The sequence below is a fragment of the Bos indicus genome, chromosome 5 (genome assembly GCF_029378745.1).
Source record: "Bos indicus isolate NIAB-ARS_2022 breed Sahiwal x Tharparkar chromosome 5, NIAB-ARS_B.indTharparkar_mat_pri_1.0, whole genome shotgun sequence".
NCBI lineage: Eukaryota > Metazoa > Chordata > Mammalia > Artiodactyla > Bovidae > Bos > Bos indicus.
The window spans coordinates 61,244,720-61,269,213 of NC_091764.1; positions in this window are offsets into that span (position 1 = coordinate 61,244,720).

A 24,494-nucleotide genomic window follows, 5' to 3' on the forward strand; every position below is an offset into this window, starting at 1 on the left:
TAAAATCATGACTCTCATGCAGACATAAAATGAATATGTGCTGAAGATTTTATTTAACTCATTAAAGAGGGAGCATGTAAGATGTTATAACCAGTTCAAAGGAGAATTCAAAGAATAGATGCACTTATAGGTCAGGAATATTCATGTAAATGTCCAAATGGAGGTGAGACTGGATTTTTACATGCTAGGAAGTGCAGGAAAGTTAGTCACACAGTTGGGTCCAACTCTTTGCGATCCCATGGACTGTAGCCCGCCAGGCTCCTCTGTCCTTGGAATTCTCCAGCCAAGAGTACTGGAGTGGGTTACCAATGCTAGGAAAGGTAGTCAGTTGAACTTCTGTCAGATAGAATTTACATGTCTGTAGACAGGCACTACTTTGAATAGCTATTGGCTATCTGCATTTTATAGTTATAAACCGGCTTAATGGCAATGAAAAACTAGAATCAGATAATCTAGAAGGGGGTGCTGTAGACAGTGCAGAATTTTCCACTGAAGCATAAAGTCTTTTTCTAAATTCCAAAGACTTATGTCCTTCTCTTTTACCAAACTTTATTTCAAAATGCTACTACCTCCACCCCCTTCACACTGGGCCACTATTTACTCTTCCCTGTGGGTCAGTTTTCTTTTTCCAAGAGCAGTTCCAGACCCTTTCCTTCTAGTGTAGGTTAACTAATTCTTTCTTTTTCCTCTCAATTTTCCTTCGTTCTTTACTAGGTCAACTCACGAAGACACAGAGTGTTTTCCTTCTCCTTAGAAGAAAGTTTGTGAAAACATATAGTTCATATTTTCTCCATCATACCATAGTCAAATGTTCATGCAGTTGTTTTGGACCAAAAATACTTTGAAGTTGTGATCCCGACTGCCACTTTTCGCTTAAAGAGTGCAAAAGAAAAACAGCTGGTAGGAAGAATCATCGATTTTCTTTTCTAATTCTGCAATGAATCTCCTAAGGGATCTTCTGGTCCAGCCTTGTTTCAGAGCTGAAGCAGCTGAAGACATTTAGAGTGAGTGCCTTCTTCAATTAGAGGCAGAGGTAAGACTGGATGTGGCTTCCTTGGTCTAAGACTCAGTTCTACAATGATTTATTGAGTGCCTACTGTGTGCCAGGTCTTCTTGGAGCTTCCATTCTGTGTGGAAGAGATAGGCAATAAATAAGATAAATGAAGAAATGATGCAATATATATCATGTATACATTATACTGTATCATGCAGAATGTGAAAAAAGCTATGGAGAAAAATAAAGCAAGGCATTTAAACTGGGGTGTTCAGGGAGGGTGGTGTTTGTGTAGTGACTTGAAGGAAGTGAGGGAGTGAGCCACGAGGATATACTGGGGGGCGTGGTTCTGGGCACAGGGACCAGGAAATACAAAGGCCCGGCGGTGGGAGCCTGGCCAGTGTGTTTGAGGACCAGCGGGAGCGCAGTGTGGCTGGAGTGATGAGCACCGTGGCAGGAGGTGAGAACAGATAAGAGTGGGGAACAGGTGCAGATCAGATAGAATCTCGTAGGCCATTGTAGGGTTTTTCTGATTGAGGTGGGAAGGTTTTGAGTGACATTATCTATTTTATATTTTAAGAGGATTATCCTGGCTGTCATGTTGAAAATACACTGCAAGGGGACAAAGGTGGGATCTCTGTGGTCAGCAGGGAGGTCACCGCACTCATCTGAGAGAAAAATGACAGAAACCTGGAGCTGGGATGAGCGGTGAAGGCCAGGCGGTAAAACAGTGATAGGTACAGTGTTGGCCTTGGGGCACTTGACCCGAGAACTTCAATTACCAAACAAGACTTCAATTACCAAACAAGTCAAGGTATTTAGTAGTTTTCTAGGCATCTTGCCAGGGACTGGGGTCCAGTTATACAAGACTCTGTTCCTACCCCTGAGGAACCCAATCTTAAAAAAAGAGGCAGCTATAAAAAAAAAAAAAAAAAAAAAGCATTAGAATGCATTGTGTCCAGTGTAACAATAAAAATATGTTCAAGGTACAGAATGAAACCCCCAAAACGGAATGACAAGCAGGGAAGGCTTCCTACAGGAGCTGCATTTTGAAAAAGAAACAAGAACTTCCCAGGGTGCCCTTCCCAGGGGGAGGGAGCCACTGCAGCTAGAGGGAACAGCAGGATCTGTGGGGTGGGCTAAACTTTAAGCTCTTCACTTCTGTTTTATTCTCGGTGGTGCAGTAGATCCAAAGCATTGAAACAAAACTCCCCAGTCCCACTCCCTGTGCTCCAAGAACAGACCTGTGTTAAGTTTAAAGTCTGTCTTTGGGGGAGAGTAGCAGGCAGCAAGAATGGCTGAGGTAAAGACCTCCAACATCTAAACTTGCTGTGTTTTTCAGGAACATGAGGAGGCTGGAGACTAGACTAGGGAGCACAGGAACAGATAGCTGAATGCCTGAGTCCCTGGGAAAACATTTAGGGCCATCAAGGAGTTCATCTGGAGCGTTTCCAAGGGGAGGGAAAGCAAGCAAATTTTTGTATTTTGAATTGAAAAGTAAAGTAGCCCAAGAAAGGTGAGGTAACCTCTTAGAACTTGAGAGAGAGAGAGAGAGCTAGAGCTGCAGCTGTTTTCTCAAGTGTAGGATATGGAGGTGTCATGTGGTAGGAAAGGGGCACATGGATGGGGTTGGTCAATAAGCCCTGGTGACACTGATGCAGTTTCTCCCCAGCCAGTCTGCTGTGTGCTGCTTAGGAGAGGGCGCAGAGGGCTGTGGTCAGGAGCAGGGGTCTGGGGGCAGGCCGGTGGGTCAGATCCCAGCCCCGCCACTCACCCTGGACTACTTGCCGCACCTCTCTGCCTTGGCTTCCACATCTGCCCACTAGGGCTGGTAAGGAGGGTGCCTGCCTCACAAGGTGGCTAATGAGGACTCTCGAGTGAATATTGAGAATTGCCGACACCAGTGGCTAGCACTGTTCCTACCCTCTGGGGCCAGCAGTGCCTGGGGCCTGCAGAGAACCTTGACAGAGAGAGTTTAGTAGCAGAGAGGTTGGTCCCCGGAGGGCAGCCCTGTGGCCTGGGGACAAGGCCTCTTCATGTGGGAGCCTTGGGGTCCTTAAAGAGCTCAGTGGGTGTGTGGGGGGACTGAGAGCCAAGACTCTACTCCCTGGGATTGGATTTCTCATCAACCCTGGCAAAGAAAGGCTGAGCCTGTTTTAATTTTATCTAGAAAAGTAAAGAAATGTGATGTTTCTCAAGTGTATCATGAAGCAAACGCTTAGTGGTTACGTGTGCTTAGGGAACTATAAGCAGCTGTAAATTGCTGAAAGATAGATTCTGAGGTGGGGATAGGTGGCAAGTAATGGTGAGAAGGGGGCAGGGATCAAATCAAGATGGACCTCAACTGCCCTTCAAACGACTTTGCCTTTATCCTGTATGTGCTGAGGAGCCAGAGAAGGATTTGTAAGCAGAGGTGACAGAATCCGATTTAGATCTTTCATAATTTTGTTGGTAACAGGGGCATAGCTGTAAAATTGTCAAGATGGGAGAGAAAAAGCGATCCAGTTAAAAGGCTGTTGCAGTAATACTGAGAAAGAAGAGGACCTAGATTAAGGCATTGGCAACAGGATAAAGAAGAGCCAGTGGAGCTGAGGCATTACCTAGAAAACTCGGACCTGATGTTACAAGACGGAGAAGAGAGAAATCAGGCTTCCAGCTTTGGATATGGGGGGCCGGGGAGAGGTTGGGTTTGAGGATGGCAGTGAGCTCTGTTTGGGTCCTGTTAGCTTGATCTGCCTGTGTCCAAGAGGAAGGTGTCAAGATGCGGCCAAGAAAGAGGGACCACCAGATGGAGGTGGTGGTGGTGAGGGTGAAATTGCTTAAAGCAAGGCAGTAAATTCAGAAGAGAACCCTGGGAACATCAGAGGCTGCGGTAAGGATCACTGGAAAGAAATGGTCAGATAGAAAAACAACAGGGAGGGTAATTGCCAAGGAATGAGGCTAAGAGTTTCTTGGAAGCCTCATTATAAAATGCAGAGACTTCAAGAATAGAAGACTTTTGCTAACGCATGTCAGTAGGCTAGCAGAAATAGTTTTCAAGTCAAGGGAGCAGCAAAAAGTGAGGATGTGGTGAAGGGGAGTGTGTGGTCCACACTTTGAAGGAATTTATGAAGAGGAGGATGGTACCTAGAGGGGCAAGGCTGGGTCAAGGAATGGTCCCCTCTCAGTTCTTCAGCTTGTACGTGCATGCTTAAGTCACTTCAGTCGTGTCTGACTCTTTGGGACCCATTGGACTGTAGCCCACTAGGGACCACATTGGACTGTCTATGGGATTCTCCAGGCAAGAATACTGGAGTGGGTTGCCATGCCCTCCTCCAGGGGATCTTCCCGACCCAGAGATCGAACCTGTGTCTCCTGATTTGCAGGCAGATTCTTTACCACTGGTGCCACCTAGGAAGCCCTCTCCAGCTTATAAAGCTTATTAAATCGGCCATGAGAAGTTCTCAGCAGAGAGAGGACATTTGAAAATTCACATATATACACTTTAAAGGTTGGGGTGTGTGTAATACGTTTAGAATATTTTCTGTAAAACAAGTCTTAAAAAGTGATCAATTAGACTAGATGAAAAATTCACATAAGTAAGAAGACATGAATGGGATGTTAAGTGAAGACTCCTTATGTTTAATTGACATTTTCTCAAAGATTGACGTTTGTATTTTCTAAGATGTGTTTTATTCTACATAAGTCAGGGACTCTATGGCAGCTTCATCTCATTGCATGGCTGTGTGTACTTTGTCCTATCAACTCATCTTGAAACATTCTTTTAAATCTGATATTAAAGTACACAGCTTATCCCGCAGCTCAGCTCAGAAAATTTAAACCCATGAGTCAAGAGCTGAACAGTGATGACATCCGTTTTATGATTCGAAAGGGTGGATGCACGGGGGAAAGGAATGGAGCTTTTATTTTGGTGAACACTGTGGGAGGTATATTTGGGATAATTGTAAATATAGTTTTTCCTTGCATGAATGAATCTTAGATTGTTAGTTAGGAATATCCTGAAACAATACAATTATCAGCAAGAAAACACTCAGATGCCTCATTTCATTCAATGGTTTCTTTTATTAATTGTAACACCTGCCATTTCACAGCCTGTGCGTCTGTCTCCAGACACAAAGTAAAGGAGGGGGTCCCACAACAAATATTGGGCTAATTCATGCTTCCAAATAATACAATAATAGTCAAAGTGTGTACTGTAGCCTTATTCATCTGAATATATCAGGTACGAGCGATTTTCTTCTTGTTGAAATGTAATGTGTTTGATCTGAATTGTTCATTTAACAAATACTAATGAAGTGGCCTTTATGTGCCAGGCACCGTGCTAGGATCTGCACTTATGGTGGAGCCTCAGACAGGCAAGATCCCTGGCCTGGTTTTGTTATATCAAGACAATACTAAAAATAAATTGCATGCATGAAGAAGGAAAGAGAAAACACCGTGGGTCATAGTGATACTCAACAGGCAGGAATGTTGACTGAGATAAATTAAGTCTGTTTACCTCTTTATTTGTATGTGGTGGTGGTTTAGTTGCTAAGTCGTGTCCAGTTCTTGTGACCCCAGAGACTGTAGCCTGGCAGGCTCCTCTGTCCATGGGATTCTCCAGGCAAGAATACTGGAGTGGATTGCCATTTCCTCCTCCAGGGGATCTTCCCGACCCAGGGATTGAACCCCGGTCTCCTGAATTTCAAGCAGATTCTTTACTGACTGAGCTACGAGTCTATTTTGAAGCTCTATTTGTATGTGGTAGAGGTGAAAACACTGATCTACCAGTTCTGATGGTTCCTCCATATGGAGAAACACCCACTAGACCTCCTGCCTGGCCTCTGATGCCCCTTCACTCACCACCGCCCCCCGCCCCCAAATCCCCAGTGGTAAGCTCAGGATAGGACCTGGGCCCACTGAGTTCAGCCTCTTCCCCTTCCTGGCAGGGTTCTGGCCCATTTCTCAGGCAGGTCTCCCAGGATGACTTCCAGCTGCTGAATTCCCTGTGCCCTTCTGAGCACTGGCTTTCAGTGATGAGCCTCAGGTGGTGTCAGAGGTGGACTCTCCAAATAATGGCCTTTCTCGTGTTGAGACCAAGGGGAATGGTCATGAAACAGCTAATCTCTTGGATTTTATTTTCTTAACCAGGGGTTCCTTAGGATCATGACAACTATGTGATCTTAGTTTGGCTTTGGATTGTTAACTACTGCCCACACTGCCCTCTCCCCACAACCACCTCCACCCCTGCTATACCCAAATCTGCAGAAGCTCAACTCTCATATAAAATGGACTGGTTTCTGTGTATAACCTAGGCACATCCTCCCATATCCTTAAAATCATCTATAATATCTAATACAATATAAATGCTTTGTAAATTGTTGCTGGCATATGAACAATCCAAGTTTTACTTTTTGGAATTTTCTAGATTGTTTTTTTCCTGAATAATTTCAACCTGCAGTTGGTTAGTTGATTGAATCTGTGGTGACAGAACCTGGGGCTATGGAGTGCCAAGTATATATAAGCTCTGGCCGTGAACTTAAACTTTCAGGACTGAAAGAGTGTCTTCATCCATAAAGAGGTGTTAGATTTCATGAAAGAAAAGGAATGAAAGAAGACAGAGGGAGGGAAGGAAAGAAGGAAGGGAGAGAGAGAGAGAGGAGAAAGGAAGGAAAGAAGAGAGGAAGGAAGAAAGGAAGGAAGGAAGGAAGGAAGGAAGACTGGCATAATATAAAGAGAATATGCCATAGTCTTGGGTTTCAGGGCAGAAACAGTTCGATGGAATTTTTGCCAATTTAAAGTCCAGGAAGACAACTTAAAAGGTCTGTATGTGGGACACCTTAGAAATCAGGTTTGCTTTGAAAGTCAGGCAGGACTTGGAGTTGTCTGAAAACATATTCAAGTTTTGCTATCATAACAGAAACAGTGGAGGAATGAAAACCAAGAAAGATAGGTTAACTAGAGGAAAAGAGAGATTTCTCATATAAAATAGAGATATTCTTGGTCAGACTAAAACAGACATTCATAAGAACATAAGAACAATAACTCTCAAGACAGGGGTAGATACAAAATAATTAGGTTCTTTCAGATCTACTTCTTCCTAATGACTTCCCTGGTAGCTCAGATTGTAAAGCGTCTGCCTACAATGAGGGAGACTTGGGTTCAATCCCTGAGTTGGGAAGATCTCCTAGAGAAGGAAATGGCAACCCACTCCAGTATTCTTGCCTGGAAAATCCCATGGATGGAGGAACTGTAGGCTATAGTCCATGGGGTCACAAAGAGTCGGAAACGACTGAGCAACTTCAATTTCACTTTCAGTAAAAAGTACTAGAAAAGGAAGGCCTTCACTCAATAACCACTTATGTTTTTTCAATGCTTCTTTTGTGTCAGGCACTGATCATGAGTGTTAGAAAGATATCACTGAACAAAAAAAATAAAAAAAGAAATCTATTTCTGTGGATTTTGCATTTTAGGAGGAAAATCAGACATATAATGTGTTAGAAAATGATGAGTTGTAGAAACAGAAAAAAAAGTTGTAGAAACAGAAAAGAAAATATGTTGTAGTAAAGGGAATTAGGAGTTCCTGGGAGGGAAATGGTGGTGGTGGTCAGGGTGGGCCTTATAGAGAAGGTGCTATTGGAATAAAGATTTGGGGGAGGTGAGGGAATGAGACATATGACTTCAGGGAGAAGAGCATTACAAGTAGAGGGAATAGCCAATACCAACACTCTGTGCCAGGAGTGTATCTGGTGTGTTTGATGAGGAGCAAGGAGGCTAGTGAGGTAGGAGTGGGGGAAAGAGATCAAGGGGAGGGATAGTAAGAGAGGACCTTAGAGAGGTGGTAAGAGGCCATATTAAGAAGACCCTTCAAAGTTTTTGTGAGGACTTTGACTTCTACTTTGAACGAAGAATAAGGGAATCCTGAGATTGTTGCAGTAATCCAGGAGAAGGATGAAGGTAGCTTGAAGTAGTTGTTGGCAACAGAGATTGGCCAGCTTGTGGATATTTTTGGAAGGAAGAGCCAATAGGATTCCCAGATTGAGTGGTTGTGGTATGTGAAAAAAAGAGAAGAATCAAGGCTGACTCTAAGGATTTTGGCCTCAGCAACTGGAAAGATGGAGTTTAGAGATGTTTCAGTTATTATTAGATCAAAAATGGTGGTTAGGGCTCAAAATATCTGGAGAAGAGAGGCAAGATCTTAAAGAGTTCATTGAATTGATTCCAACTTGAAAGACAGTACCCAGGAAAGCATTAAGAAATACCCTTTTAAAAAGTTACAGGCACAGTTTGCTCCAAAATCAATTGAGAATGTATCCCTCCCCTCTCCCCGAAGAGTTTTATTTATTTATTTATTTTTGGCTGGCTGGGTCTTTGCTGATGTGCGAACTTCTCTCTAGTAGCAGTGCCTGGGCTTCTCCTGTGGTAGCTTCTCTTATTGCAGAGTCTGGACTCTAGGGTGTGCAGGATTCAGTAGTTGTGGCACTTGGGCTTGGTAGTTCTGGCTCACGGGCTCTAGAGCACTGACTTAGTAGTTGTGGCTAACAGTCTTAGTTGCTCTGTGGCACAGGGGATCTTCTTCATCCAGGGATCGGAACTGTGTCTCTTGCATTGGCAGGCAGATTCTTTACCACTGAGCCACCAGGGAAGCCCCTTCCCCAAGAGTTTTGACAGCTATACTAGCTGGTTACAGATAGCCTGAACAGATGTGAGAAGAGAAGTCCAGGAAGATCAGTGTGTAATACCCAGGGAATTACTGAGTGAATTTTAAGGTGATATAATGGTCCTGGAAAATTCTGAAAGAGATGGGAATACCAGACCACCTGACCTGCCTCTTGAGAAACCTGTATGCAGGTCAGGAAGCAACAGTTAGAACTGGACATGGAACAACAGACTGGTTCCAAATAGGAAAAGGAGTACGTCAAGGCTGTATATTGTCACCCTGTTTATTTAATTTATATGCAGAGTACATCATGAGAAACGCTGGGCTGGAAGAAGCACAGCTGGAATCAAGATTGCTGGGAGAAATCTCAATAACCTCAGATATGCAGATGGCACCACCCTTATGGCAGAAAGTGAAGAAGAACTAAAGAGCCTCTTGATGAAAATGAGACAGGAGAGTGAAAAAGTTGGCTTAAAGCTCAACATTCAGAAAAACTAAGATCATGGCATCCAGTCCCATCACTTCATGGAAAATAGATGGGGAAACAGTGGAAACCGTGGCTGACTTTATTTTGGGGGGTTCCAAAATCACTGCAGATGGTGATTGCAGCCATGAAATTAAAAGACCCTTACTATTTGGAAGGAAATTTATGACAACCTAGATAGCATATTAAAAAGCAGAGATGTTACTTTGCCAACAAAAGTCCATCTAGTCAAAGCTATGGTTTTTCCAGTAGTTATGTATGGATGTGAGAGTTGGACTATAAAGAAAGCTGAGTGCAGAAGAATTGATGCATTTGAACTGTGGTGTTGGAGAAGACTCTTGAGAGTCCCTTGGGCTGCAAGGAGATCCAACCAATCCATCCTAAAAGAAATGAGTCCTGAATATTCATTGGAAGGACTGATGCCAAAGCTTAAACTCCAATATTTTGGCCACATGATGTGAAGAGCTGACTCATGTGAAGACCCTGATGCTGGGAAAGGCAGGAGGGGAAGGGGACAACAGAGGATGAGATGGTTGGATGGCATCCCTGACTCAATGGACATGGGTTTGAGTAAACTCTGGGAGTTGGTGATGGACAGGGAGGCCTGGCATGCTGCGGTTCATGGGGTTGCAAAGAGTCAGACACAACTGAGTGACTGAACTGAACTGAACTGAACTGATGGTCCTGGGTCATATGCTCAACATGTAGAATCAGATGTGAGTTTGGTTCATGCAAGAGGAAACATTAATGGGGACCATCTGGGCATTAATAGTTGGAGTTTGAGTCTGATGTTGATCTGATGAGAACATATGTTCTAGTTGGTATTATTCCATCGGGGTAGGAAAGATAGAAAAGAGACTAGATTTATTTGAACAAAGAAGCCAACCGAAAAGACCCAAAATTCACAGACTTGATAACTTTCTCTCTCACTTTGGGAGTTCACACTAGACTCTTTAGAAGAATATTAGAAAAATGGATGCCTCGACCAGAAAACAAAGAGGCAGTCAAGGAAAAGAGACATTCCTTTTCAGAAAATGATACTAGACTTACATATATTGGAACAATAGGGACCACTTCAAGAGATTAAGGATGTTATGACCTCTACTTAGTCTTTTTGAATGGGATTAAAAAGGCAGTGCAGGGAAACAAAACTCTAGAGGCATGTCTTCCTACAATAAAAGATGTTGCATGAGGAAATGCTTATTCATCTGGAATATTCAAAGGCTTAGAAGAGACTGTCTTGGTGTGCCTGTGGCAATGGCCAGTGGTATTGGTTGTCACTAAACTCCCAGGGGCTCAGACTGCAGAAGCTACAGTTTAGGAATCTGCTGAGGATGATTCTCAGTGGAAATAAATGTGAGTTGAGAAAGAACCTCCCTAAAAGTTAGTCTTACAGTTTCAATCAGAGCAGTCCCAAGTCACAGGACAGGAGGTGACTCCCACTGCATTTGGGAGACAGTGTAGGAGTGGAGGCCATGCCACCAGTTAGTGCCTGCAGAGGCACATGGGGTTTAAAAGGAAAATGGGAGTTAGGAGGTTTGGAATATGTTGGAATATATTGGAAAGAATGACACTTCTCAGCTTTGCTAAAAGTCAGTGTTGTCTGCTTTGAGAAAGGATAGATTTATCTGCTGGGATTTGCCCCCAGATTCAGCCATGAATAGTTTCCTGATGGGCAGTTTCTTCCAATTGAGTTGAAGGTCATGGGCCGTATAATCTGGCCACCTGGCACATGCTGGCTGATATCCTACCTAGGCTAAGATCCAGGTATTCTTTACCTACTCTTCAGCAGTACATGAACCGAGAACTTCCAGATGTACAAGCTGGTTTAGAAAAGGCAGAGGAACCAAGATCAAATTGCCAACATCGTTGAATCATAGAAAAAGCAAGAAAATTTAAAAAAAAAGTCTACTTTTGCTTCATTGACTACACTAAAGCCTTTGACTGTGTGGATTACAACAAACTAGAAGATTCTTCAAGAGATGTAAATACCACACAACCTTACCTGCATCCTACAAAACCTGTATGCAAGTCAAAAAGCAACAGTTAGAAAGGGACATGAAACAACAGACTGGTTCAAAATTGGGAAAAGAGTATGTCAAGACTGTATATTGTCACTTGCTTATTTAACTTCTATTCAGAGTTCAGTTCAGTTCAGTCGCTCAGTCATGTCTGACTCTTTGTAGCCCCATGAATTGCAGCACGCCAGGCCTCCCTGTCCATCACCAACTCCTGGAGTCCAACCAGACCCATGTCCATTGAGTTGGTGATGCCATCCAACCATCTCATCCTCTGTCATCCCCTTCTCCTCCTGCCCTTAATCTTTCCCAGCATCAGGGTCTTTACAAATGAGTCAGCTCTTTGCATCAGGTGGCAAAAGTATTGGAGTTTCAGCTTCAGCATCAGTTCTGCCAATGAACACCCAGGACAAATCTCCTTTAGGATGGACTGGTTGGATCTCCTTGCAGTCCAAGGGACTCTCAAAAATCTTCTCCAACACCACAGTTCAAAAGCATCAGTTCTTCAACACTCAGCTTTCTTTGCAGTCCAACTATCACATCCATACATGACTACTGGAAAAACCACCTGGAGTAACTGGCAAATTTGGCCTTAGAATATGGAATGAAGCAAGGCAAAGACTAATAGAGTTTTGCCAAAATGGTAATAGGTGGGACTGGAGACAGAAGTCAGATCAGATCAGGCTGGCACTTGTCCTTGTGTACTGAGGAGTTTAGACTTTACCATTTTTTAAAATTATTTATTTATTGTAAATCAACTGTCCTTCAACAAAATAAATTTTTTTAAATGTGTGACAATATGTGGGTAAGTATTCTGGGTTGGATAAATTTATGATAAGGTGCCCCCTTGTGGTGTGGAGGACAGTATCACCTTGAATGACAGACTTCATCAGGAGTTTGAACAGGAGCATTTGGGGAGAAGATTTCGTCTTTGAATGTCACTCTGGCTGGAAGGTGGAGGTTGCTTATGGGAAGCAGGCAGGACGATCAGTAGGGAGTCTGTTGAGGTAACAGGTGAAAAGAGGCAGTAGCTTTCACCCGAGGTAGTGAGGTGGCAATGATATGGGAAGAGGTAGAGACCTGATGGCCTTGGTGAATGGACGTGGAGGTTCAGGGCAAGCGCATCATCAAGACTTATTTACATGCTCTGGTCTGAATAACTGAGCAGATGATGATGTCCTCCGTGAGGCAGAGAACTGGAAAAATGAACACAAAAGGAAGGCAGTGGTGTTGATAGATGTAAGAGCTATGAGCATCATTTGAGCCCTTTATATGTTTTTTTGAGAATATGTGAATTGCCTCATTGAATATGTGTGGCAATGAATGTGGTAATTACTAATAGTGTCTGCCTTTTTACAGCCGAGGCAACCCAGGCTCGGAAAGGTTAAGGGACTTGACCTCATCTGGAACTGCTAACACAAAAGTCTGGGATCAGATAGATTTTAAATCCTGGACAGCCGGTTGAGGGAGCTCAGGGATGTCCATTAACTTGTCTACTGTGGAGAGGAGACTTTCCACCTGAGACACTGTGAAAGGACATCTCCAGGGTGCCCAGCACAGTGCCCGACATAAGGCAAACACATCGAACAGAAGCTATCACTGACAGAGTGATGGCAGTTATTATGCTATGCCTGTGAGCTAGGAATGACAAATATTCCCATTTCATAGACCTCCTCAAAAAGGACAGTTATTTATTTGTGCACATAAATATATGTGCCATGTCAGGGAGGCTTCCCTGGTGGCTCAGTGGTAAAGAATCCACCTGCCAACACAGGAGATGTGGGTTTCAGGAAGATTCCCTGGAGATGGAAATGGCGACTCACTCCAGAATTCTTACCTGGGAAATCCCATGGACAGAGAAGACTGGTGGGCTACAGTTGATGGGTCACAAAGAATTGGATACAACTTAGAGACTGAGTATGCTATGTCAGGAAGCTAAGCAAGTTTGTCCAATTCCATATTTTTTTTTTTTTTTTACTGCAACAGGCTGTCTTGAATTTTCTTGAGTCACTTGTCTCCAGTGAAGCTGGGAACTGTGTATGCTCCCCAGCTAATTTTTGCCTGAGTGGCCAGGTTGTGAATTGCATTTTGAGAATTCTAAGCTATTGATCTGTTATTAGTAGCTGTGATATGTTACAGTCAACTGGGTTTCCTTCTCAAGAGATTGAAAGTAGATGTTTCTTCCTTTCCTTCCAGTCTGCACAGTTGTGTTTGCTTTGTTACATTTCCATTTCCTAAGTAATTTTTCAGTATAACTTGTAATAAAACATTAGACATCTCTTATTTATTTATTCTTTTAGCCAACATTTACCCTGTGCCAAGCACTGTGTTGGAATGACAAATGAGACAGCCTGTCTGTCCATCATAAGGCTCACAGATTATGAGTGAGACCAAGGTGTTACTATACATTTGCAATCCTACATCACACGGTGACATGAACAGGAAGGCAGTGTGCACACAGAAAAGGAACAGAATGATTCTGAGTGTGTGAATGCATGATGGGGGTCAGGGATGGTGTGGGGGAGGGTGGTCACAGGAGGCTGAACAGGAGATGTGTCATTTGAACTGGTACTTTCTTAAAGAAACTTAGTGGGTTCAGAGGGAGTGGGCAGACTCCTATGTCTTAGAGCAGATTACCCAGTAAAATCACATCAGATCAGATCAGTTGCTCAGTCATGTCCGACTCTTTGCAACCCCGTGAATCGCAGCATGCCAGGCCTCCCTGTCCGTCAACCAACTCCCGGAGTTCACTGAGACTCACGTCCATCGAGTCAGTGATGCTATCCAGCCATCTCGTCCTCTGTCGTCCCCTTCTCCTCTTGCCCCCAATCCCTCCCAACATCAGAGTCTTTTCCAATGAGTCGACTCTTCGCATGAGGTGGCCAAAGTACTGGAGTTTCAGCTTTAGCATCATTCCTTCCAAAGAAATCCCAGGGCTGATCTCCTTCAGAATGGACTGGTTGGATCTCCTTGCAGTCCAAGGGACTCTCAAGAGTCTTCTCCAGCACCACAGTTCAAGAGCATCAATTCTTCGGTGCTCAGCCTTCTTCACAGTCCAACTCTCACATCCATACATGACCATAGGAAAAACCATAGCCTTGACTAGATGAACCTTTGTTGGCAAAGTAATGTCTCTGCGTTTGAATATGCTATCTCGGGAGTCTGTAAAAAAACCTGTTCTCAGGTCCCTTCCAAGACATTCAGAAACAGTCTCTGGAGGCAGGGTCTGAACACTGATGGTTTTCAGAACTCCCCAGGTAGCTCTCATATGCCCTCAGCATTGTGACCCACTGCCCTGCAGAGACTCCAGTGCAGGAGCACAAAGGGCTTCAGCATGTCCATGGCAGCACTGTTAGTAATAGCAGAAAAACCTGGAACAAAATGAAGCAAACCAATGTGTCTCGACAGAAAATAGGATAAGTTGTGCCGTGCACACTTCCCCCTGGAATTTAAGCACTGTGAAGGGAGAGAGTGTGTCTGTGTTCACTGCTGCATCTCCAGCACCTGGAATGGTGCCTGGTCCATAGTAAGCACTCAGCAATTTGTTTAGCGATGAGTGTGGCGTATGTGTATAATCCCGTTATGTGGGGTACCTGACAGCCGTGAGTGAGGAAACAGTTATGTGTATGACATGGCCTCATGTCAGAAACATCAAAGTGAAAGGTGAGACAAAAGAATCACAACAGTATGATGCCCCCTTTTAATGTTCGGAGCAAAACCAAATAATAGAATATTTAGTGACATAGGCATTTTTGATACATAAACATCTTGATACATTTTGATACATAAACACAAGAGAAGGCTAAAGAACCCAAACTCGGGATGGTAGTGGCAGTGGTAGAGGGGTCGGAGCCCAAGGATGGCTTTGGGGAGGAAGCACATGGACACTTCTTTTGGAAATACTCTGTTTCTTAAGTTGGGTGGCAGTTTCAGGGGAATTTGTTTTACTGTGCTTCATTCATAACTTGTATCTGCATCATACATATTCATTGGATGTGCAAATATTCTGTTAAAAAAGAGAGCTGATGGTAGTTGATCAAAGGGAAGTGGGTAGCTTACAGAAGGTACTACGTACCTTCTTCCTGGTTTGCTCTCTTCCTGGTTTAGCAGGAGCTCGGCTATGGGTGGTCTTCCCAGGTGGTGCTAGAGGTAAAGAATCTGCCTAGAGGTAAAGAATCCTGCCATGGCAGGAGACATAAGAGACGTTGGTTCCATCCCTGGGTTGGAAAGATTCCCTGGAGGAGGGCATGGCAACTCACTCCAGTGTTTAAGCCTGAGAATTCCCTGGACAGAGAAGCCTGGTGGGCTACAGTCCAAAGGGTTGCAAAGAGTTGGATGTGACTGAAGTGACTTGGCATGCACGCACCTGCTATGGGCGTTGTCTGCATATCTGAGGCTGTTGATATTTCTCCCGGCTTGATTCCAGCTTGTGATTCATCTGTCCTGGCATTTTGCATCATGCACTCTGCATAGAAGTTAAGTAAGCAGGGTGACAAAATACAGCCTTGATATACTCTTTTCCCAATTTTGAACCAGTTTTGTTCCACGTCTGGTTCTGTTGCCTCTTGACCTGCATACAGGTTTTCCAGGAGTCAGGCAAGGTGGTCTGGTATTCCCATCTCTTTCAGAATTTTCCACATGTCATTGTGATTACAGTCAAAGACTTTAGCATAGTCCATGATACAGAAGTATATGTTTTTCTGGAATTCCCTCGTTTTTTCTATGATCCAACAGATGTCGGCCATTTGATCTTTGGTTCCTCTGCCTTTTCTAAACCCAGCTTGTATAACTGGAAGTTCTCAGTTCATATAGTGTTGAAGCCCACCTTGAAGGATTTTGAGCATTAACTTGTTAGCGTGTGAAATGAGTGCAGTTGCATGGTAATTTGAACATTCTTTGGCATTGCCCTTGTTTGGAATTGTAATCAAAACGGGAAGCCTAGGGAAAGGCCTGGAATTGTCACTGAGGTAGCCTTCCTTTGGAGGATGAGTGTATGCATCCCCCTTGGGCTCCTTGAGGACAGCCATGGGGTGAGGGGCTGGCCCAACCTTCTGAAGGGAGAGCAACCTGGAGCCGCCAGGAAGCTCTGGTCTGGTGCTGAGGAGGGAGCTGACGGTGGACCTTGTGCCCAGCCAGTGCCTTGGTGGCTGCTGTTGGATGCCAGGGAAGGGCTATGCACACAATCTGGGATTTTGTTCCAGTTGACCCGTCTTCTAATTTACTCTGTGAACTTGGTGGGCACCACCTCCCTGGGCTCTAGCCCCACCATCCATATGATCAAGAAACAAGACCAGAGCAGTTGCCTTCACGCTGTGTCTGTGTCACCTTTTGAACTCCCTGGTTATACTGAAGGGTCACTTAAAGAGCAAGTGGGTGCAATTGTAAAGGAGGTCTCAGCCTGGTCACCCCAGTCCCATCAGGGCAGCTGCTCTTAAAGGATTTCATGTGTTTAGATTCCAAGTGGGATTTCAATAAGAGAAGAGTTCTGCCAAAACAAAATGCTATGAAAATGCAAAGGATTAAAGGTAGGAAACCACTGGCCTTAGATTAGTGTTTCACAAATATACCTGATTATCAAATCATTCTAAGGAATTAAAAGAAATACAGACTCCCCAGACCTTACCCTTGATTTGTTGAATCAGTAATTTTAGGAATATGGTCCCCATGGGCTTTTGTAACAAGCCCCTCTATGTGGATCTCACAGCGGCAGCCCATCTCTGGTCCAAAGCCTGGTTTCTGGAAGCCCCTGTTGTGTTGGAGCCTTGGAGTTCTCTTCACAGCACTAGCATACTATGAGTCTGTGTTTATATTCCTCCTGTGTATAACACCTTCTGTTCCATTTGTTTATTTTTTCTCCATTTCTACAAAAACAACAGCTTCCAAGAACCAAAATATCAAAACGAAGCTGCCATCCTATTTTTAATTTTTCCCCATGTACAAAATGTGGAGTTGTTTTTCTGGTTTTGTGTCTCCCCCCCACACACACCCCAGAACATTCTGTATAAAAATAGGCTCTTTGTTTTTCCTACAGTGCTTACTGCTGTAGTTCCCACATGCTTTGGAAATCAGGCTATTCAAGTTTGAATAGATACCAAAGGAGCCCAGGGAGTAATTTCCCTTTGCATCATTCTGGCGACAAAATATTTCCAAACTGTGCTCTGATATTGACTTTGAAATATTTCTACCTTCCTGTTTGCCCCCACCTCCTGGAAACATACAAGTCTGCTTGACTAAATAGTCCACTAGAGAGAGTTAAAGATAAGGCTGGGAACACCTGCTCTTGAAATAGTGTCTGTGGTTAGTACCCCTTAACAAAGAAATATGATTCTTAGAAGGGCCAGTGAAGGGCAGATGAAAGAATTAAGGGAATATGTGGGCTGAAACATGAGGTCAAACTAAGAAGATTAAGACTTTCAGCCCACAGAGATGAAGGCTGCATGGGGAGATGATCAAAGTCGACAAAGCCATGAAGGGCATCAAAATGTTTGAGTTCACCAAATTCCAAAGCACAAGAATGGGCAGGGAGAACTCTTTGAAGCCTGAAAGAAGAGAAATTTAGGACAAATAGAAGAAAAAAACACATTAGTTTACACAGTGAGTCATAAACTTTTGAAACAAGTTATTCCCAAGATAGGGTCTGGATTGAAAATAATAAAGGTTCACAGAAGGCATAATATATTTATGAATTGTAGAGACACAATGGTTCTTGAGTGTGAATTACACCCCTTTGGCATCTTGTGTTTGGACTGCTCCCATGTCTGAGACAGAATGCTAAGCTGTGTTTACTCTGCAGGTGATCTAAAATGACAAAATTTATGTGCTCATGGGGGAAACACCCTATTCAGTCAGGGATCTTAAAACTTTTAAATAATGGAAATAATTTTCTCACTACGTAGAGATTTCTTGCCTTAAGAAAACTCTCTATCCCATCTTTAAAGCCATAGTTTGTCAGTTTTGGGGGGCTGTTTTCAGTGACACAGGGAAGCTTGGGTGGGAATGAGACGACTGTAGAGGAGGCTGCATTGTGGAACTCCTAAACATGTGAGCAGGGCCAAAGAGGGCAAAGGCAGGAAGAGACACCCCTGATGCCACTGTGTACCCCCTGGGGTCTCTACTAGTGAGAAAGCCATGTGAATACTCCTCAGAGTCACACATGGAAATTCCTTCTTGAGGCAGGCAAGACCTTTCTGCCTTCTCCTCAGTCGTGCAAAAGACTGACATTTGGAGCAGACAGACAAGGGAACACTATATCTGGGATGTGAAGTCAGCCATAGAAAGAAATGGAGATAAGAAGTGACATCAAAACAAGAACTGTTAGCCTTCTTTCAACTCTTTCCCAAATTCAAATGAAATGTATCCATAAATAAATAAACTTAGTCATAGTACCCCAAACAGCAGGAACCAGAATTCTTTCCTTCTTAGCCTGTCAAAATTATAGTGGGTAAGTGGCTGAGTCATATAAGAAATTTAGTTGGAAGCTTTAGTTACTGTTGTGTAACAAACCACTCTGTAACATAAGTGCTGAAAGCAACAACCATTGAATGATGCTCATGGATTCAGTGAGTCAGTAACTTGGATGGTTGGTCTCATCTCCACAGTGTATGGGCCCTCCAGATGGCTTGGGGCTGGAATCATCTAGAAGTATTTTCACTCATATGTCTGGCACCTGGGTGAGGATAACTTGAAGGCTGTGATCAACTGGAAATGTCAGTCGCAGCACCTACATATGGCCTGTGTGGCTTGGACTTCTCTCAGCACAGCAGCTGGGTTCTAAGTGGGAGAATTTGGAGATCAAGCAGATGGAAAATACATGGCCTATTATAATATGATCTACTTTCAGAAATCATGAAGCAGTCAGTGTTGTTGTGCTCTGATAGTATGTGAATCACTGAGGCCAGCCCACATTCAGGGGATGGTGTTAGATACCACCTCTTGATGGAGGAGAGGTAAGGGTACATTATAGAAGAGCATATAGAAGAGCAGATATTCTCATGGCTTTTGTGGACAATGAAATACAATCTTCTGTCATAAGGATATGACTATTGCATGTAAAATAGTCACCTTTGTTTCCCCCTGCTTTGGAGTCTGAGAGGGGAATTCTACTGGCATCTAGACAACAGGGAATGCTTGCAATCTAGGGTGTATTTATTTGGGGGTGAGAAGAAAGGGGATTAACAGCAATATTTGCAACTTATCCATCTGAAGAGAGGAACTGGATAAAACTCTTCTGTAAAGGGTGACCAAACAAACAAATAAAATCAACATGGAACCTTTGGATAGTTTCTGCAACTTCTAAAAAAGGGACTGTTGTCTTGAGAAGACATATGGAATGCATACTTTGAGAAATGACCTGTTAAATGGAACTAAAACATATTTCTGAAATCTTCTTTGGAAGGAAGAAAGGACATTATCGAGACAGAAAACACGATGTCAGTTACCATGAAGAGGAAGTTGAGAGGCTCCTTTAGAATGCAAAAGTAATGAGATGAACATGGTAATAATGAAGTTTATCCATATGGAATGCAGAGATGAGATAATGAAACCATGAGTGTAGGGAGTTTCTGAAGATAAAGTCAGCACAAATGGTATCAAAGTAATACTAAAAGATATAAAGAAGAAAACCTTCCCAAATGGAAGAAAGACTGAGTCAGCATTTGATAGCACTCAGTAATTCCCACAGAAAATAAACAGGGTAAGACTTGCTTTCAGGCATGTCCCAGCAAAAATAATTCAACTTTATAGACAAAAACATTGCTATGAAATCTCGAATTCACAAAGTTTTTGCAGAGGAACAGAAATCAAGCAGAATTCAGACTTCATCTCTACCATATTAAATACCAGTGATAGAGTAACCTCTATAATATAAAGCAGTAGATAATAACATTATGAGGGGGACGTCCCTCGTGGTCCAGTGGTTAAGAATCTGCCTGCCAATGCAGGGAATGTGTTCGATCCTTGGTCAGGGAATTAAGATCCCACGTGCCAAGGGGCAACTAAACCTGTATGCTGCAGCTACTGAATCTGAGTTCTAGAGTCCAAGCTCCTCAACAAGAGAAGTCACCACAATGAGAAGCCCACGCACCACAGCTAGAGAAAGCCCGTGTGTGGCAATGAAGACCCAGCACTGCCAAAATAGATAAATAAGTTTTTTAAAGCCCCAAAAAACAATTATGAGGGAAAAAGTTTTGAACAAAGTATTCATCCAAAATCTTAATGTGTGAAAGCAACCAACCAACCAACAAACAAACAAACAAACACATTATCTAATATACAAAGATTCAGAAAGACTATCACACTTGTATGATTTCTCAAAAATAATTAAAGATATGTCAGCTGTTGGCCTCTGCTGGAATCATTACAAGAAACTTAGTAATAAGTGGATTTCAAGTTTCATGTTGGATTAACAAAGATAGGAGAGACAATGCTGAGTTCTCAGTTTACATACAGAGCAGTGACAGATGAACTGTTTCCAGTTCTGGAAAGTAAATTATAGATTGGGAGAAAACTTCCAGCCATAATATTTGCAGAGGAGGTTGTAGCTGAGGAAGGAGTAGCCTGTTTAGAATATTCCAAGAAGAATCTTACCCAATTAAAAGATGGCAGGAGGATCTGAATATACAGTTTTCCAAAGAAGACATACAGATGGCCAGCAGGCACATGAAAAAATGCTCATCATCATTAATTATCATGGAAATGCAAATCAGAACCACAATGAGATATCACCTCACAGGTGTTAAAATGGCTGTTATCAAAAAGACAACAAATAACAAGTGTTGATGAGGATGCAGAGAAAAGGGAACCCTTTGTGCGCTGTTGGTGGGAACATAAATTGGTGCAGCCGCTGTGGAAAACAGTGTGAGGAGTCCTCAGAAAACTAAAAATAGAGCCACCATATGATCCAGCAATTCCACTCCTGAGTATTTATCTGAAGAAAGCAAAAACACTAACTAGAAAGAATATAGTCCCCTCTGGATTCATTGCAGCATGATTTGCTATAGCCAAGAAATGGAAGTCACCCCCATGTCTATCAATAGAGAAATGGATAAAGATAATGTGATATTAGCCATAAGAGTGAAATCTTGCCATTTCCCACAATGCGGATGAACCTAGGAGGTGTTACACTAAGTGAAACAAGGCAGAGAGAGACAGAGACTGTGTACTTTAACGTATACGTGGAATCCAAAAAGCAAAACAAGGGTAATTCCCTGGCAGTCCAGTTAGGACTCCGTGCTTCCACTGCTGACGGCCCTGGTTAGATCCCTGGTCAGGGAACTAAGATCCCATAAGCCACGTGGTGTGGCCAAAAATAAATAGATAAATAAATAAAAAACAAAACAAGTGAATTAACAAAACAAAAACAGAATTACAGGTACAGGAACCAAACAGGTGGCTGCTATAGGGTTACAGGGTAGAGGAGGAAAGAAATAGGTGAGGGAGATTAAGCAGTTCAGATTTCCCGTTGCAAAATAGATGACTCACAGGTGTGAAATGTTTGTGTGGGGAATGTAGTCAAAAACAACATACTATCTCTGAATGGTGACATGCTGTGATTAGACTTATGGTGGTGATCATTTTTAAATGTATAGAAATGCCAAATCACTGTGCTGTGTAGCAGAAACTTACATAGTGTTATAGGTGAGTTATACTTCAAAAACAAACAAAAACAAACTCCACAGAAAAAGGAGTCAGATTTGTGGTTAACAGAGGCCCGGGTGGGGGGAGTGGAATTGGATGAAGACAAAAAAGTACAAATTTCCAGTTATAAGTAAGTACTAGGGAAGTAATGTACAGCATAATCAATATAATTAACACTGCTCTATGTTATATATGAAAGTTAGAGTAAATCATGAATTCTCATCACAAGAAAAAAAATTTAATTTCGTATCTATTATAGGAGACGATAGATGTTCACTAAACTTAAGGTGATAATCATTCATGATGGCTCTAAATCAAATCACGCTGCACACTTGACACTTATACAGTGCTGTATGTCCGTTATATCTCAATAAACCCAGAAGAAAAAAAGAATATATACTTGAAGCTCAAAGAGGGTAGATAACTGAGTGGGAATGAGTTTCCAGAAAGTGGAATATTAAAGGTTTATATTTGAAGAACTTGTTTATATAAGAACACATAGTCTACTTTCTCCTTAAGAAAGTCTAGAAACCAAACATTTTCCTTTAGGCAAATACAACGACAGCAACAAAACAAACCAGAGTGTTCTTTTCTCAAGAAATTGAACATACATTCTGGGAAAACTTGGCTGTTAGTGTGGGTGTTATCACCCTGGAGTCAAGCCCTTCGCATTCTGTCCTTCTGTGGCCCATAAGTAAAGCTGGCTCTTACTTCCTCACCCTGTCCCTTTAAACAGAAGCCTTTGAGCGGACAAATTCTGCTCCCAGTTAGTCTTGTATTTCAGAACTTTCACAGCTTGGAAGAGAATGCAGAAGATAATCACAAAAAACTGACCCCTGAAGAAACAGAGAATTCAGGGAAACAAAAATAATTTAAAAACAACTCTATTGTCCTCAGATTTGACAAGATAGGGCATGTTATTGTCTCCATAGAAGGATAAGAAGAAGTTTGAAAAGTGAAAAATACAATCTCCCAAGACTGAACCAGGAAGAAATTGAAAATGTGAGCAGACCAATCACAAGTACCGAAATTGAAACTGTGATTAAAAAACTCCTAACAAACAAGAGTCTGGAACCAGAAGGCTTCACAGGCGAATTCTACCAAACATTCTATTTAGAGAAGAGTTAACACCTATCCTTCTGAAACTACCCCAAAAAAATTGCAGAGGAAGGAACACTTTCAAACTCATTCTATGAGGCCAGCATCACTCTGATGACAAAACCAAAGATAACACAGAAAAAGAAAATTGCTCAAATAGAACATTCTCTCCAGTGTAATTGGGAGAAAAGTTGAGGAAGTTTCCCCAAAAGTAGCCCGACAAGAAAGGATAAAAGCAAAGATAAAAGTCTGTTAAGGTGAGGATTTAAAAGTGTCCAGTGAATGGATTTAGCAAAAAACGAGGGCATTGGTGATCCTACCAAAAATAGTTTCAGGGAAGCTGTTGAATGAATACCACATAAATATCCAAATAGTGTGGTTCTATTTGACTGGCTTAAGAATATCGGTTCAGGGATTCAAAGTTACTGGGAAAGAATATGGTTTCTCATCCCAAATATAAGATCCTAACTCATGCATGCAGTTCAGTGGATAATGACTTCACAATCTTGAATTCTTACCCCTAAACTACCAACTGCATTATTTGTCACTTCTGGTTCTAGGTGGGTAGCAGTGACCCCAGGTCAGAAATGACCTATACCAAGGTTGTCCAGATAATTATTTTTCAGGAATCTAGGTTGTATACCATTAAGGATCTTAATGGTATTGATAGTATTTGGTTGTAAATTGGTGATCTCTTCCCTGGTAGCTCAGCTGGTAAAGAATACGCCTGCAATGCAGGAGACCATGGTTTGATTCCTGGGTTGGGAAGATCCTCTGGAGAAAGGATAGGCTACCCACTCCAGTATTCTTGGGCTTTCCTGGTGATTCAGACAGTAAAGAATCTGCCTGCAGTATGGCAGACCTGGGTTTGATCCCTGGGTTAGAAAGATCCCCTGAGGAAGGGAGCTGCTACCCACTCTAGTATTCTGGCCTGGAGAATTCCATGGACTGTATAGTCAATGGGGTCACAAAGAGTTGGACACAACTGAGCGGTTTTCACTTTCACTAGAGGAGGGACATGTGAGTCATGTGATTAGCTTATTCATTGCTGTATCATAAATTGGTACTTTATTATATAAGCAATTAGAATTTTCTGAGGGTAAGCATTTTGGTTTTCTGCACATGCTGTTGCTGTTGCTGCTAAGTCGCTTCAGTCGTGTCTGATTCTGTGCGACCCCATAGACAGCAGCCCATCAGGCTCCCCCGTCCCTGGGATTCTCCAGGCAAGAACGCTGGAGTGGGTTGCATTTCCTTCTCCAGTGCATGAAAGTGAGAAGTGAAAGTGAAGTCACTCAGTTGTGTCTGACTCTTAGTGACCCCATGGCCTGCAGCCCACCAGGCCCCTCCATCCATGGGATTTTCCAGGCAAGAGTACTGGAGTGGGGTGTCATTGCCTTCTCCACATAAATAATAGCAATTCAGATAGATATTAAAGGAAACAAATGAAGAGGCGGTCGCAGGAAAGATTTGCCTGAAGTATTCATTGATCTTGGGCTTCCCAGGTGGCTCAGTGGTAAAGAACTGACCTGCCAATGCAGGAGACATGAGACTTGGGTTTGATCCCTGGGTCGAGAAGATCCTCTGGAGTAGGAAATGGCAAACTGCTCCATTATTCTTGCCTGGAAA